The sequence below is a fragment of the Empidonax traillii genome, unplaced genomic scaffold (assembly GCF_003031625.1).
Source record: "Empidonax traillii isolate 1590-97213 ecotype Southwest subspecies unplaced genomic scaffold, ASM303162v1 scaffold374:size1477467, whole genome shotgun sequence".
Classification (NCBI taxonomy): domain Eukaryota; kingdom Metazoa; phylum Chordata; class Aves; order Passeriformes; family Tyrannidae; genus Empidonax; species Empidonax traillii.
This window is the reverse complement of record NW_020955567.1, coordinates 496,735-511,122: the sequence shown is the minus strand read 5'-3', so window position 1 is coordinate 511,122 and position 14,388 is coordinate 496,735. Positions and strand designations below refer to the sequence as shown.

General features: G+C 40.2%; 1 protein-coding gene across 4 annotated transcripts in view; it reads right to left on the bottom strand.

Moving 5' to 3' along the window:
* Window positions 1–14,168, bottom strand: part of SCAF11 (SR-related CTD associated factor 11) — a 47,372-nt gene extending 33,204 nt beyond the window's left edge. Inside the window, exon 1 of one of the 4 annotated variants that reach the window (XM_027892902.1) lies at window positions 14,078–14,168. The gene's annotated coding sequence lies outside the window, so the exon portion shown is untranslated. Of the gene's footprint in view, window positions 1–5,031; window positions 5,051–13,237; window positions 13,574–14,077 lie in introns of those variants that run through there. The other 3 variants (XM_027892901.1, XM_027892899.1, XM_027892900.1) reach the window with 3 other exon arrangements.
* Window positions 14,169–14,388: the final 220 nt, after the last annotated feature.

Here is a 14,388-nt window from a genome sequence, read left to right as displayed (position 1 = left end):
CATCACGCTCCTCAACCAAACTTCCTCCCATTTCACTTACAAACTACACTACTCTCCCTCTACTACCAGGATATCCAGAAGAGCAAGAGACAGAATTTGCCTCCCCAAACTTTCCTTCTAATCAATTACTTATTGCTTGATCTTGGCAGCAGGAAGTATTTTAACAATTATTTCTTTATACTGAGAAAAGCAACACTTTAAACACCAACAGATCACTAAAGAAATGGTCAAAACTGTAAAAATAATTAGAAATCTGTAATTAGAATTCTAAATGGCTTCAATGTTCCCATTAGAAATTACTTTTTAATCCCTCCTAAGGGAGAATGTGAATCAAGCTACCTGAGGGTAGGCAAAAGTGAAGGGACAAAAACAGAAGCCTAGCTATAAGGGATTTCCCCCCTACACTGTTATCCCATTTTGAAGCAAAAAATAGCTTCAAAAGATATTATTAGGATACATGGCATCAACTGTAGATTGGTTACTAGCACTAATAGTAATACAAACTGAGTTGCAGTAAATACTGTAAGCTGTATGCAGGTTCTGTTAGCAGAACCACAACTGCCCAGACCACCACCTCCGCAGGTGAGACAAGGTGAAATCCAACAAAAGCCCAAATGCTACTTCAAAATTTAATGCCTTCAACAAGCAAAATCTGCATTAAATTCAGACTAGTAAGACCACTAAAACCATATTTGAACTTAAGAGATCGAGATGAGGTCTGTTGCTTTCACTGTGATTTGCATAAGGAGTTAAGTGGCTTTGGTCCCAAGCCAGTGTAAATCGTGGGGTGCTGTGTGGTAGATATGCTTTTATACCCAAAACATAAGAACATCCCTTCTGCTTTACATCTTAACAAAACCTCAGCAATGCTTTACAGAAGCAGAAAATTCCACAAGCTGTACTCAAACCTCTCTCAACCCTGGGAAGTCCCAGGGCACCTCGTAGCTGAGGCAGTTTAAAGACAAGATCAAGAATTCCGTGCTCCGCATGCATCCACAGAAAATGATTTATATAGATACAATTTAGATACCGAAATAAGCAGTAGCTATTGAGTTCATGCTTATTATAACAGAGGTCTTGAATACACTATAGCAGATTATAGAAACAGAACACATAGAAGCTCTTCAGATTCATTTTTCCCCAGAAAAAGTAACCTTTTACTCCATTGTATTCTTTCTAGACACACAGACATCCCAGAAATTCTGGCACTCTTCCAATAATTTGAAAAACAGAGATCCTAAAATTTTGACAGAATATCAGTAAATCCAAGACATGCAGCAACTGAAAACACTTATGTGGTGTTATACCATTCTTCTCACAAACCTATTACTTAAACAGATTCTGAGTGCTGCTAATGCATTTCACAGATCACTTTGCACAGTACAACTTCGTCAGTTCAATACCACATTTTACTTAACACAAAAGAGGAATTGAACAGCACTGAAATATTTATAAATAAAGTAAAAGGTATCATCAACATTTACACACTATTTAACAAATTTACTTTGGAAAGATTATTTTCTGCACTACTTTAAAAGGGGCATCACAGTCATCAAAATAGCAGAAGAGCTAACACTGGACTACCATTAAATTCATAAAATTAAAAACAGAGTTAGGAAAAGAGAACCTGGTGGTTTAAGAAGAGCAGACAGTACAGAAAACAAAACACTTATTTGTCCCAAAATGTGACCTATTCCTTTAGATTATTTTAAACTTCAAAGCATTTTGGAAGCATTGGTCAGACTTGGTCATTCCAGCTGTATGCCATGCATATAAGTCTTGGCTGGGGGAAGGACAAAGAAAAAAAGATTTTTTTTTTTTAATTTATTTTCCCAGTTACCAAATTGTATAGGCTCATGTGAAGATTGTATGTCCACATCCATGGCTAATCATGTCTGATCAGGTTGATACGTATTTGAAAAATGCTAATATCCACAAAGTACTTAGGCCAGATTCCACTGACTCATGGCCAACACATTTTAGTTGTGATACCTAGCTGATGTGAAATATTAGAAAATACCCCAAGACATACACATACAAGGCACTTGACAGCAACAAGTGCTAGACTATGTTAAGGCTGACCAAAGGGGGGAGTGGGGGGGGGGGGGGGGTGGAAAACCAACCCCCTCCCAATTCTAGAGATAAAATACTTTCTAAAAATGCCTAAAGACAGCACTACAGCCAAGACCGTACCTTTCTAGTGCTTGAGAGTTCTCAAGAGAAATACCTTATTTCACTTCATATTTGGGATAAAGACAAGGGTATTCTAGTACATTGAATAGAGAACAGTAAACAAGGGCATTAACACAGATATACCACACCATTTCCCTGTTTTTTAAAGGAGTTACACATTTAAGTTTCTAGGCTATCTTCAATGGAAATTCCTGTTCTTGTTTTCATGGAATGCATCTGCCAACAAAAGTGCTTAAGCAGAGTTAACTGTAGATTGCAGTAATAGACTTGTCACTGTCCATCTGAGGAACACAGCTTCACGAAGTACTCAAAGAACTCCATAAAGAGACTAAGTGCCATTTACACACATTAAACAATTTCCTATATCACAAAAGTATAAGTGTGATTTACCTTTTATATTAACACAAAGTACTTCATACAATTCACAACCTAAAAATACAGATGTATTTTAACACTAATTCACTGTGCATGCAGAAAGAAAAGACTTGGTCTGTTCAAAGTCATGCCTCTAAACTTCTTAATGACTCTATTACATTAAAATCTTAAAATTAAATAGACATAAAAAATAATTGGTTGAAAAAATTATAGTAGCCTAATTATAAGTGACATGAAACTAGAATATGCCTCCATTTTGCCTGACTGTAAGACCAAGTCCTGACAAGTGTTCTTTACACCCTGTAAATAAAATGCAACAACTAAATACACTCTTCCTCTAACATAGTAACAGCCTAGAGACCCATCTACACAGAAGCACCCTGGTTCAACTGAAAAAGGGGTTGGAAATCCAGAACATATGTAACAAGTGAGCAAGTGCAAAATGATGTCCCAAGACAGGCTTACTCCTTTCTGCAACAGACTTAACTCAGGAAATATTTGTAATCAAACTTTCAGCTTCTTAGATGGACGTTGCACCAATACTCATAGTAGTAAGCTTATTTTGACTGTTCTCTTTAAATATTTTATTTTAAAAAGGATTTGGGGGACTCTTAGTTCTGTTTTGATTTTTTAATAACTCAAGAAACAATCAGTTTCAAATTAGAAAAAACAGTCAGACTCACATTCAGTATACAGAGTATATTTGCTTAATAAAACAACATTAACGTTCTTGACTCCCATCTAAATTTTAGGTAGCAACAGGTAGGAGTTTTACCCTATGCATTTTGATGGTCTTTAAGAGACCTGAGCAGGAGGTTCAAGCTGCTTCCTTCAGAAAGTATGTTTTTAAGGAAAACAGATCTTAATAACTAGTCACATTTACAGAAACGTATTTTTTGTTGTTGTTTTAGTAATAAATGACAGAACACAGAGAGTCCTCTGGAGTTCCTCAAACGGGCTCACCGTAACCTCTGGAGCATTACTGTGCAAATGTCCAGTTGCTTATGAAAATTTTGAAAAAGTCCTGTGCCACCTTGGAGATGGGCTGAGGAAACTCTTAGCATTTTCAATGGCATTTGAACATTTGAAAAGCTTTTGACCTACATTGTGTCTACACAACACATGCAATAGGAAAAAGAGAAGGATAAAGATGCTATTGGTTATTTGCAAAAGTACATCAAGAATTTTCACAGTTTATTTTTTTTATTTGGAAAAACAACTGATTTGTCAGAAGAGCCTGGAAGGTAGAGTTGCTTCAAGTGACAATTGAGTAATGTTGTTTGCCTGCCAATAAATGAAGGCTAAACTGAGGATCTGGAAGCACTTATCGCAGATTTTCTCCTTTGTGTAGTAAAATCTCATGGCCCAAAACATATAGTGAGAACAGAACCAACAGGCACACGCAAAAGGGACTTTTAAAGAGGTTCTTTACTCTTTATATGCTCAAGCTGCACCTCCTCTGCATTCCCAAATCAAATGCCACAGAACAAAGATGAGGAGAAAGAAAAAGACCAGTGCTATGCTTTGGGGAACAAAAACATAAAACCTTTTCTATAGGTGGTTTAAGCCTATTCATGTAGAACCAGTGTCTTGGAAAGAATCAGTGCTATTTAGGCAAGGACACACAGCTGATTTAAAGACTTCTTCCAGGCCCTCGAAGGATGCAATTACCCAAGAAAGCTGAGTTAATCTAATCTAACACCTTGCACCACCAAAAGAAGCAGCTCTGTTTCTTACCACTAGTGAGGGTGAGCAGACTCAGCTAAAAGCCACAGGTGTCCAAAGACATTGCAAGTGAAGACATAAAATGGGATTGCCCCTTTTGGCAGTGCTAGAACAGCTAAGATTTTGTCAGACTTTCCCTTCAAGGACACAGTGGTATATAGATTAGCTGGCAGGCCTATGAAAACACAAGGTAAAGTCACAGCCAAGTGGCTAGAACTATACCATCCTAAACAGTTCACTTCCATCTGTTGCTCTTCCCCTTCCCTACACACAAGAAGGTAAAAAAAACCCACACCCAAAGCAACACCGTGGATATCCTCCTCAGGATTTCTTTTTCCACAGTCTAGCAGAAAGACACTGACATGCACACTTCAACTGCAGATGCTGTGGCAACAGCTACGTCCCTGCTGGAATCAATGCTTTCATTTTTGTGGCCACCTCAACAATAACAAAGTGAACAGCAGCTGCAGACACTCAACACTCATGTCCAGTCAGCACTCACAGAAGTGCACACTACAACACTGAACTGCCTCCCAAGGAAGGAAGACAGGCACAAAAGTGCTTGAGAACTGTTGCAGTGGCTCAGATGCAGCAGCTATCATCTAGTAACATGTCTGACCATCCAAAGAGACAAGAATTTCAAGGAAGACTTAGAACCATATAGTGGACACACACAGAGGGTAATCTTTCTGTATAAAGCTTATAAACATGAACTGCCTCAAAACCTGCTGTACAGACCTTTTCACATTAAGTCAAGGGAGTAGGCAGTGTTCCTCACTGAAGTCTAACAAAAGAGCACCTGCAAGACACAGGCAAAACATCAGGGTAGTAAGAAAGATGACATTTAATAAGACCTCACATATTTGAGAATATTCTATAAATATGGGGGGGGGTAGAGGGGGAGAGGAGGGTAGATGGAACACACCATGTCTTTTACAGAATGCTGTGTGTTAGAAGTGCTGCTACAAATCAGAGTGAACTCTAGAGTCTAGCATGTAAAGCACTTCTGTTTACAGGACAATAAGAAAAGGTAACCAAACAGTGTCAGCAATACCACATCATTTATCAGTGCCTTGACAACCTATGCTGATCCCCAAGTTTCTTTAGTATTCTACAATTACTAACAATAACTGAAGAACACTTTACCCATCATCCACATAACTACTGGGACAATCCATATAAAGACTGATGTTTCCATCAAGCCACAAATGGTATGAACATTGGACCAAAACAGTTAAAGCATCGAAGGGATATTAATTCTCTCTGTCAAAAACATACTGAAGGTTTCCCTGTATTCATCAGTTCTCACCATGCTAGCACACAAGACAAAGCCCCATTTTCTGAAGAAGCTCATGAAGAAGTGAAGGAAAACTGATTACAAGCTTGCGCAGCAGTTAGCAGCTTTTAGGCAGGACAAAACTGAATATGGCACTGAACTAGTTACTTTACTGGCACCGATGAGTAACTAACTTACAGGAGGCAAATTTTATTTCTCCTCTTTCTGTACTGTCTACCACAAAACACTTTATTCCACTAGGATAGGCAGCAGAAGTTTAGTAGAAGTTTCTCCACAAGTCAATCTAAATCAATTACCCCTACAGGATTTTCAGTATCTGCCATCATTTGTGAGGTTAACTCCTCAAACCATGTGACATTAACTGTCACAGTATAGTGAAATGACAGGTCTATACCAACAGTATGTTTAGGGTGACCGCTGACAACCAAGATGGCTTTGTGTTAGAGAAAATTTAGTTTGCAGACCAAGAGCTAGATAAAGCTAAATGTGATAGTCAGCAAGGAGAAGTAGAAAAAAAAGGCACTTGGGGGAGTTAATTGTCACAGTGCAGTTTCATTGATTCAAAGTATATATTTACAGCTGATCAATCTAACCTGTAATATAAAGTTATGCTTGTGTTCGACCCGGTGACATTTCTCAGCTTTTTGAGAAAAACCCTTCCCACTGTGCTAGAGGACAAATTAGGTTACTCAAGACTTTGTCAGCTCTTCACAATGCAAAAGCAGTGAAGACAAAGCCCTGTAGATTCCCTACATGTGGAACTAAGGCAGTTTTGCAGGGTGGCTCCTCAGTAAGGCTGCTGCTGATAACACTGTTTTCCAAAGATGTTCTGAATTATACAAGACAGTCCCAGACCTAATCTTTACAAAAGTGCACAGCTGGGTTCACAACAGTCATAGGAAGGAAACATTTATTGGAGCCATAGTTAATTCCATAGTGAAAAACAGCTTCATATACAGAAGGCAGGAGGAATAAAACCTTCTAAAGACTGATAAAAGACGAAAAAAATGTAAATTTACAGAAATTAAAAGCCAACCTTATTTTGCTTTCCAAAACACTATTTTCAATAGAAGGCAATATGCACTGTGCTGCTGTTTCTCCTGTGCATGTGTATGATATGACTTCCAACAGAAGAACCACAACACCACAACCACCCCTGTGGAGAAAACATATGTATGTGCCACTGGCTAAGTCACACAATTTCGTATCCTGATAACAAAACACTGAAATACTGTAGTAATTACCACAATACAAAGAAATATGAAAAAGTGTATATAATATGCTCTCACAAAATGTACATTTCAGCACTTAGGTGTTTCTTCTAAGTAGTCTGTGACTGAACTGGGTGAAATTGAGACTTACAAACAACAGGAACTCATTAGGGATTAGGTACTATTGTCATGGTGCACATTGTTGAAGCAACTAAGTCAAATCAGCATAAACTCATGACCTTGCCTTCCGCTGCTGAGGGTCCTTAGTCACATGCATACTTTTGCAGCTGGAAGGGATAGCATTACATACCAAAGTCAGCAAAAATGGCTCAGCCATTTCTAAGAACAGTTTAAAAAAAAAAAAAAAAAGTACTTTTTTCTAGCCACTTGGAAGCACTGGAATTTTCATGCTTTCCACCAAAGAGCAGATATTTGGCAGTGGGTCACTGAGATCAAGAAATGCTTTACACACAAACAACCCTTCCAATTATAGCTATGATACCAAGCATGGTGGGGGAAGTTTGCATTTACTCAATAAATCTTTGCTAGTCATTGCATTTAATTTTTCCCCCATAAATTTGATCTGTGTTTAGCCACACGAATAACTTTAAGTTCCTATCCCACTGCTACACCGCACATGCAACATTCCCACAAGATGAATGAGCATACTTCAGCCATTGCTATGGCAACACAGCAGGATTTGTTACAGTCATCTCTCTGATGCTAAAGAAACTAGAAAGACCATCTTTCTTTTTCTTAATACCATCCTAATCATACCCAAATAGCTGGACTTAAAACACCAGGATGCAGAAATGGAACCAAAAGACCTGGCAAAGACAGAAGCGGAACAGCTAAGACCTTTCAACAGTGGAAGAAAAATGATGGGTAAAACCGATGAAGTAAGACTGAACTCAAATGAAAAGCTCAGGGCAGCAGCAAGAAGCACATTTAAGATGCAAAAAGTAACAGGGCAACAGAAACAGAGTGGTAGGTGGTAAGAATAGCATATCGAGCCAAAGGAAGCATCCAGCAAAGGAAGAAACAGCATGCAGTTGTCCAGCTACAGACATCACTAATTTTTCATTCACCTACAACCTGGGCAGTAGTTTATGTTTTAGTTTCTGAATGTTCAAGTCCTCCAAACTGAAGGACACATCTCTAACAAAATTTATGTAATGTATAGGCTCCCCTATAATTTTATGGATTAACTTAAATGGAAAAAAATGTACTACAGAAGATTGGATGGAACCTACACACAGGCTTGATAAAAATACCCTGAACTTGAGCCCTCTATTAAAAGCATGCTGATCTTTCATTTAAAGCATCAAATCAAGACTTCAGTGAGATGACATGTTCAGTATTTACAAAATTTTATTCCCACAAAAAAGGAATTTCAGATTATATGTAAAATTTACAGACATTGAGTCAAAACCAAACAAAATAAAGAAAATAACATTGGCCATTTAAAAGTATGTTTTGTCTCTCTGAGGCATACTCTAAAAAAAGAAAATAAAACCAACGAAAAACACTAGATGAAAGCTATGATGTCAAAAACATAGCCCTCAAGCTTCTTCTGGCTTTGAGTAACAGTATTTTATGAGCTCAGATCAAAGACCTACACTAACTTCTTACAAAATCTGGACAAAAAGAAATGCTGTATTTGTTGGGAAATAGGATTTATGACAACTAAAATAATTTTAAGCATAATTGCATTTTGCACAAAATCTCCAACAATATCTGTAAAATAACAATGCATCAAATGTCACTTCAGAAGTAGTAGATAGATGGGGAGCAAGCAGTTTCAATTACTGTCAATCTTGCTTTCACAGCCCTTATTCAGCGATAACTTTCAAGACAACTAAAATAAAGCTGGAAAAATATGGCCAGGAATGGAAGTATGTGAGAAGATCTCCTTACCACCAGTAACAAAGCAAAAAAGGTAGGACAAACTACTAACCACACAAGATAGCAAAGTCAGATCTGAGCTCGAAAATACAACCTGAACTCCATCACCTTATCTTCCTTTCAACTTGTGAAGAGAGTCTAACAGAAAATCATGCTAATTACCATTTTGGCTTCACCATATGTACTGCATCAAGAAATTATCTAGAACAAAACAGTACCTCACTGCGAACTCTTAAGTAACCAACCTAAGTTTGTTTATAATTGATTATTCTATGTCATTGCAAAGCTTCAGAAACAACTTAAGCCTCCCACATCAACAGTACTAGAAGCTCCCTACAATGATGAATTGTCATTCAAGTTGTCATTTAAAGTTTCTTGCCAGAATAACAAAATAACCACTGGTACCCGCTAGCTTACCAAAGAGTTGCATAAGGTACCTTTCTTTCTTGGGCTGATGAAATAGCACCTTAAAAATCACAATTGCATAGGTTTAAAGAGAAGAATATACTTTACTTTCACTGTTATGGGTATCTTTATTTGATAACATCTCTAAACCAACACTCCAAAGAGTTCAAGGTAATCCTAATAAATCTGATTTTCTCCAACAGAACTTCCAATTACTTTTAGCTACACCCATCCACATCCACAGTAGTCACTAACTCTTACACAACAATTGACAAACTAAGAATGTTTAACAAAATTTAAACTGCATTTAAGAAGTGCTTATTCAGCAGCTCTATAGAAAGCAGAGAAGGTTGTCCCTCCTACGTCCAGACCTGCTGAAGCTATTTGCTCTGCATAATGAGCAGGCCAATTAAGACCGAGCATCTACCTTCAGATTCCACTTTAAATTCAAATTTTGAGTACAGCCCAGTTTCACGTGTCTCCAGCTCTCCTGTAGCACACCAAGAAAGGCAGAAATCTTCAATGCTGCAGTTTCGGCCTCTGTTGCTATCTAAAGGTACGGACGTGTACAAAGACTTCTGTCGTGACACTGATCCCACGGAATTTCACGTTCCTTATTACTGCTGGCACTCTAACTAAAGCCAGGTAGCAAGTAGAGAGACGACAAGTGCTAACTCACTTGAAGTTTCCAAGCAATTTCATACTACCTTGGAAAAGTTCCAAACATCACTAAATGCATCACTCAGCTTTACTCACAGATAGCACCTGTGAGGGCAGATCACAGCTAAGCAGCACTTACTGATCTAATAACAGAGGAACAGAGACTGCATTTTAACAAGAGCTCACCAATCCTTAAAAAATGAATTAAGACAGACATTAGTACTGGTGTATACTGGAAAAACTGACCAGATACTGCAATTTTACAACACTATTAGTCTTTAAAAAATAACTTCTGGAAGATGTATTTCTACTTCTTCACAATTCTCTCTATGTATTCTTTTATATATATATATATATATATATATATAAATTTATACACACAGAAAATCTGAAATAATCTCATAAAGTTCAGAAGAAATACCAGAGACCACAAACTATAAAATGTTATTTTTTTGCATTTTTGCTGTAACAGAGTATTTTTGAGTTAAAATTCAAATTCTGTGTTTCTCATGGAGGAAAAAAGTGTAATACTATTGCTTCATCGAAATAAATTTGTGAGACAGCATAACTCACTAATAAAAAATGAACATGAGAAAATATTCATCTAAGCACAACACATGCAAATATATATACGCACCTACAGGGCATTTATATATATTGTGTGTATGTATTCGTTTCCTGAATAAATAAAATGTGGTATTTTGATCATTCCTAATTTCTTACCTAAGGGAGTGACAACTTTCAGATTTAGTTAAACTGAACTTGTTTCTCCAACTAAAAGCCTTCAGGAAAGTTGATGTGCCACAAAAATAAGATGAAGGAAAGTTGAATCTTTCAAGGAGAGGCAACTTCCCCCCCTTTTTTTTTTCCCTGTAAAAGCTCCCAACAGAGAAAAACTACTTATTGCATCTGGTGTGTGTCACTTAAGTACAGATTATGCACATTCAAACTTTGAGAGCCCTTCCAAGGCAGTCACCATCCTTTGGTGCTCCACCAGACCCAGATGTAGAGGTGATGAACAGCTGTTCAAGACAGCAGAGCTGCAGCTTTAGGGAACAGAAAGGCAGATGTACATTTACCCTAACCCTAAACTTCCACCTTGCAGCATCTATCTACAGCCCTCCCTTTGTTATTTCACGACTGCAGCTAACTTCCTACACAAGAGAATCATCCTTCTCAACTAGCTCAGGGTATCAAAATCAGGCAATTCTCAAAACCAAAACTAAGATGTTTACAGCTTTTGGCTTGTGACCCTATCCTCAACCGTTGGGTGAAAAGACATCAAACAAGTAGGGCAGATATGATGTCACTGCCCTCATATCCTCTCTGCTCACTGCCCTTCAAGGTAAGGTGGATTAGTACGTAGAGATGAAACAAAATGTGTCTACAGTGCTGAAAAGCCATGAACAAGCCCTTGTTTTGAAGTGCTCCAAAGCATATGCACATTACAGATTTCTGGCATTGATGACTACAGAAGATGCTTAACACTGCATCTCTTACATGTGAAAAAAAAATAGGGAAAAAGACTGGGAAATGCTGAGATTTATAAAATTCACTCAGCCTTAAAGGGTTTAGCAGATCAACTGTAACTATTTCAGAATTCATTCGGACAAACTGATAACAATGCTTGACAATATTGAATAACAAGTTTAGCCATCATCAGAAACTGTTCAGCATGTTTTTGTAACTCTTAACTGAAAGGACATTTTTTCTCCCTCACCTTAGACACCACTGGCAAAAAAACCTCTGAACCCTGAATAGTGGACTGACAAAAGGCCAGGCTTCAAGAATTTTTAGTGTAGGTATGGCAAGTCAGCCCATCAAACTTTTATCTGCAGTGCTTTTTTCACCCCCAATAATACCATATATGTTTAAAAACATCATTAATTGAAAGAAAAACCACCCTTTAATTACCATATAAAGCAAACTTAAGTAATATAAAGCTTTTGCACAGGTTTTTTAGTACTCAAGACAATGGAAAACTGAGAAAATTCTCCAAAGAATCCCTGTAACAGGAAATAAAACCAAAAACCAACAGATGTTTGTAACCTGAGGAGAACCATCACATATGAGGAGCAGAACAATCTACAAGTTTTATAAAACCAGGGGCTAGAAGTCATGCAACAACTGCACCAAACTACAGCCAGTTGAGAGCACAAAAACATTTTATCATCTGGATGTTTCAAAAGCTGACTAACCAGAGAACATGATAAACTTACATCTGGCTGTTGGGTCAAACTCAACAACCTTAACAAGTTGTGTTGAAGAACCATAAATTCATGGTCAAAACACTCACTGTATACTTGGAAAAGTGTTCCCAATCATAAAGATACTCTGAATACGAGGTAAACTAGTGAACCTGGGCTTACTGCTATTAAAGCTCTGAAAAACATTCTTTCACGACCATTTGGAAGAGAGATTTCCTCTCACTGCCGCTCACCCAGGCCACAATGCTGTTGTTCATTCTGCTCATTCACAAGCAGACTTCAAGGTAAGTGAAAAACGAAAGAAAATGGATATATCTCTTATTTGTGTCATTTGTCACCTTGGAAGTTGACACATCACAAAACGTAGAACTACTAAACGGAAAGCTTCAAAAGATTTAACATTATGACTGAAAGTCTAAATAGCCTTTCCCCCACCTCCCATATTTCTGATCTTATCTAAGGAAACCAGAAAAACAAACATTGTATTCCTAGAAATGCTAAAGGAAACATTTGAAAAAAGTACTCTGGATCACTTCCAAGCCTTTTCCATGTCTCTGAGGAGGATGCTATCAATTTTCTTTAAATACAGTCAATCTAAAAATACAGCTTTTCCAGTTAAAAAACAAGAGACACAGATTATCACATATAATCAACCAAATTTTTCACCATGTCATTTCATTTACGAAACCTACCACTTATTTCTGGGAAGATCAAATGAAATCCTGACAAAATGACTCTCCCACGTGTAGGAGTCTGAATACCTACATAGTAAAACTAAGTTGCATTACACTTGAAACTATTATCCACTGAAAAGAAAATCAAAAGCCCACAATACATCAGTGATCTACAAACTTAACATCAGACACTAAGTTACTTAGATTTCCCTTTAAGGTTACCAAAGCTACAAAATTACAATCTTAAAATAGCTGTTCAATAATGAGGAGCACTCCATCCATTATATAATTACTACTTCGATGGGCACAGCCTTAACCATCTCTGGACATTCTAAATAAATGACTCAGCCAACAGCACCTAGTTACTGAAATTAAACACACGGCAACTACCTGGCCTTTCTGTTATTTCATTCTTCCTAAGAATTTTAAATTAATTAGTAGTCTAGGATGAAAGTATTGTGAGAGGAAGAGGACCCATTTTAGTCCTAACATTACTGTTTTGTTTTGAAGTTATAAATGTGGAGATGGATTGTCAAAGATGACTTACATTTGGGGCTCAGGTTAATAATATTCTTTAATACTCACCAAAGGGAAAAAAAAAGAAACTAGGACACCGTGTACTATAAAACAGAAGAAGTACCGGAGAGTATGTCACAGGCTCGGTAACTGCATTGCTTCCAGGCTCCAGCGCTACTCTGCGCAACTTTGCTGATGTTTAAGTCACTCGCGATCCCACAGCAGCACAAAAGCAGAGCTGGGCTTTGAGCTGAGCCTCTCCGTGCAACTTCCTCCTCAACTCCAAGGCCCCCGGTAACTCCGGGCACTCCAGAAGCCGCTCGTCCAGCGGACTCTCCCGGTGTTTGCGGTTTCAGGAGGCCGGTCCGGGAGCGGCGGGACGGCAGTGCTTTGCCGGGCCGTATCTTTGTTCCGTGCCGCGCAGGGTCCCCGGGCAGGGCTCCAGGGCTGCCGCTGCTCCCAGGCCGGCTCCACAAGAGCTGTGGGCGCGGAGGGCCCCGGATCGCCGCTGCAGCCCCGCTTTGTTCCCCTCTGGCCCCGGGAGCTGAGCGCGGACCAGCGGGGGTCGAGCAGCAGCACCGGGCCGGGCCGGGCTCCCTCCTGGCTGGTGCCACGACGCGGCCGGCGAGAGGAGCGGAGAGGAGAGGCGGTGAAAGGATGGAAGGGGGCACCGCGGCCGGAGCCGGCACTAAACTCCGCCCAGCCCGCCGGAGCGGCGGGAGCGCCCCGGCCCGCCGAGCCCCGCGCGGTCCAAGGCCGAGCCGGAGCGGGACGGCAGAGCCCGCGCCCCTCCTGCGCTCCCGTTCTCTCCCCTCCTGCCGGCCCCAGCCCGGCCCGCGACCTGAGCGCCTCCCCTCGCCGCGCGGAAACTCCCGGGGGAGCCGGCCGGTCCCGACCGCCGGTGCTCACCTGGCGCTGCGGCGTTCCCTGGCACGGCCGCTGCCCCGCACGGACCGGCGAGTCCCGGTCCGGGTCCGTGTCCCTGTTCCTGTCCCGGTGCCCGCGCCCCTCGGGGCTCGCGCGGCTCGGGGGGCCCCGCGCGCTCAGCGCGCGCCGCGCCGCCACATGTGCGCGCGGTGCGGGGCGGCGGTGCTGACGGGGCCCGCGCGGGGGCGCTGCGACCCCGGGGCACGAGCGGGCGGGGCAGCCACAGAGACGCCCCCGGCCTGGCCCGCCCCCCGAGCATTGTGGGATAGGTCCTCCAGCACCGCCCGCCAGGG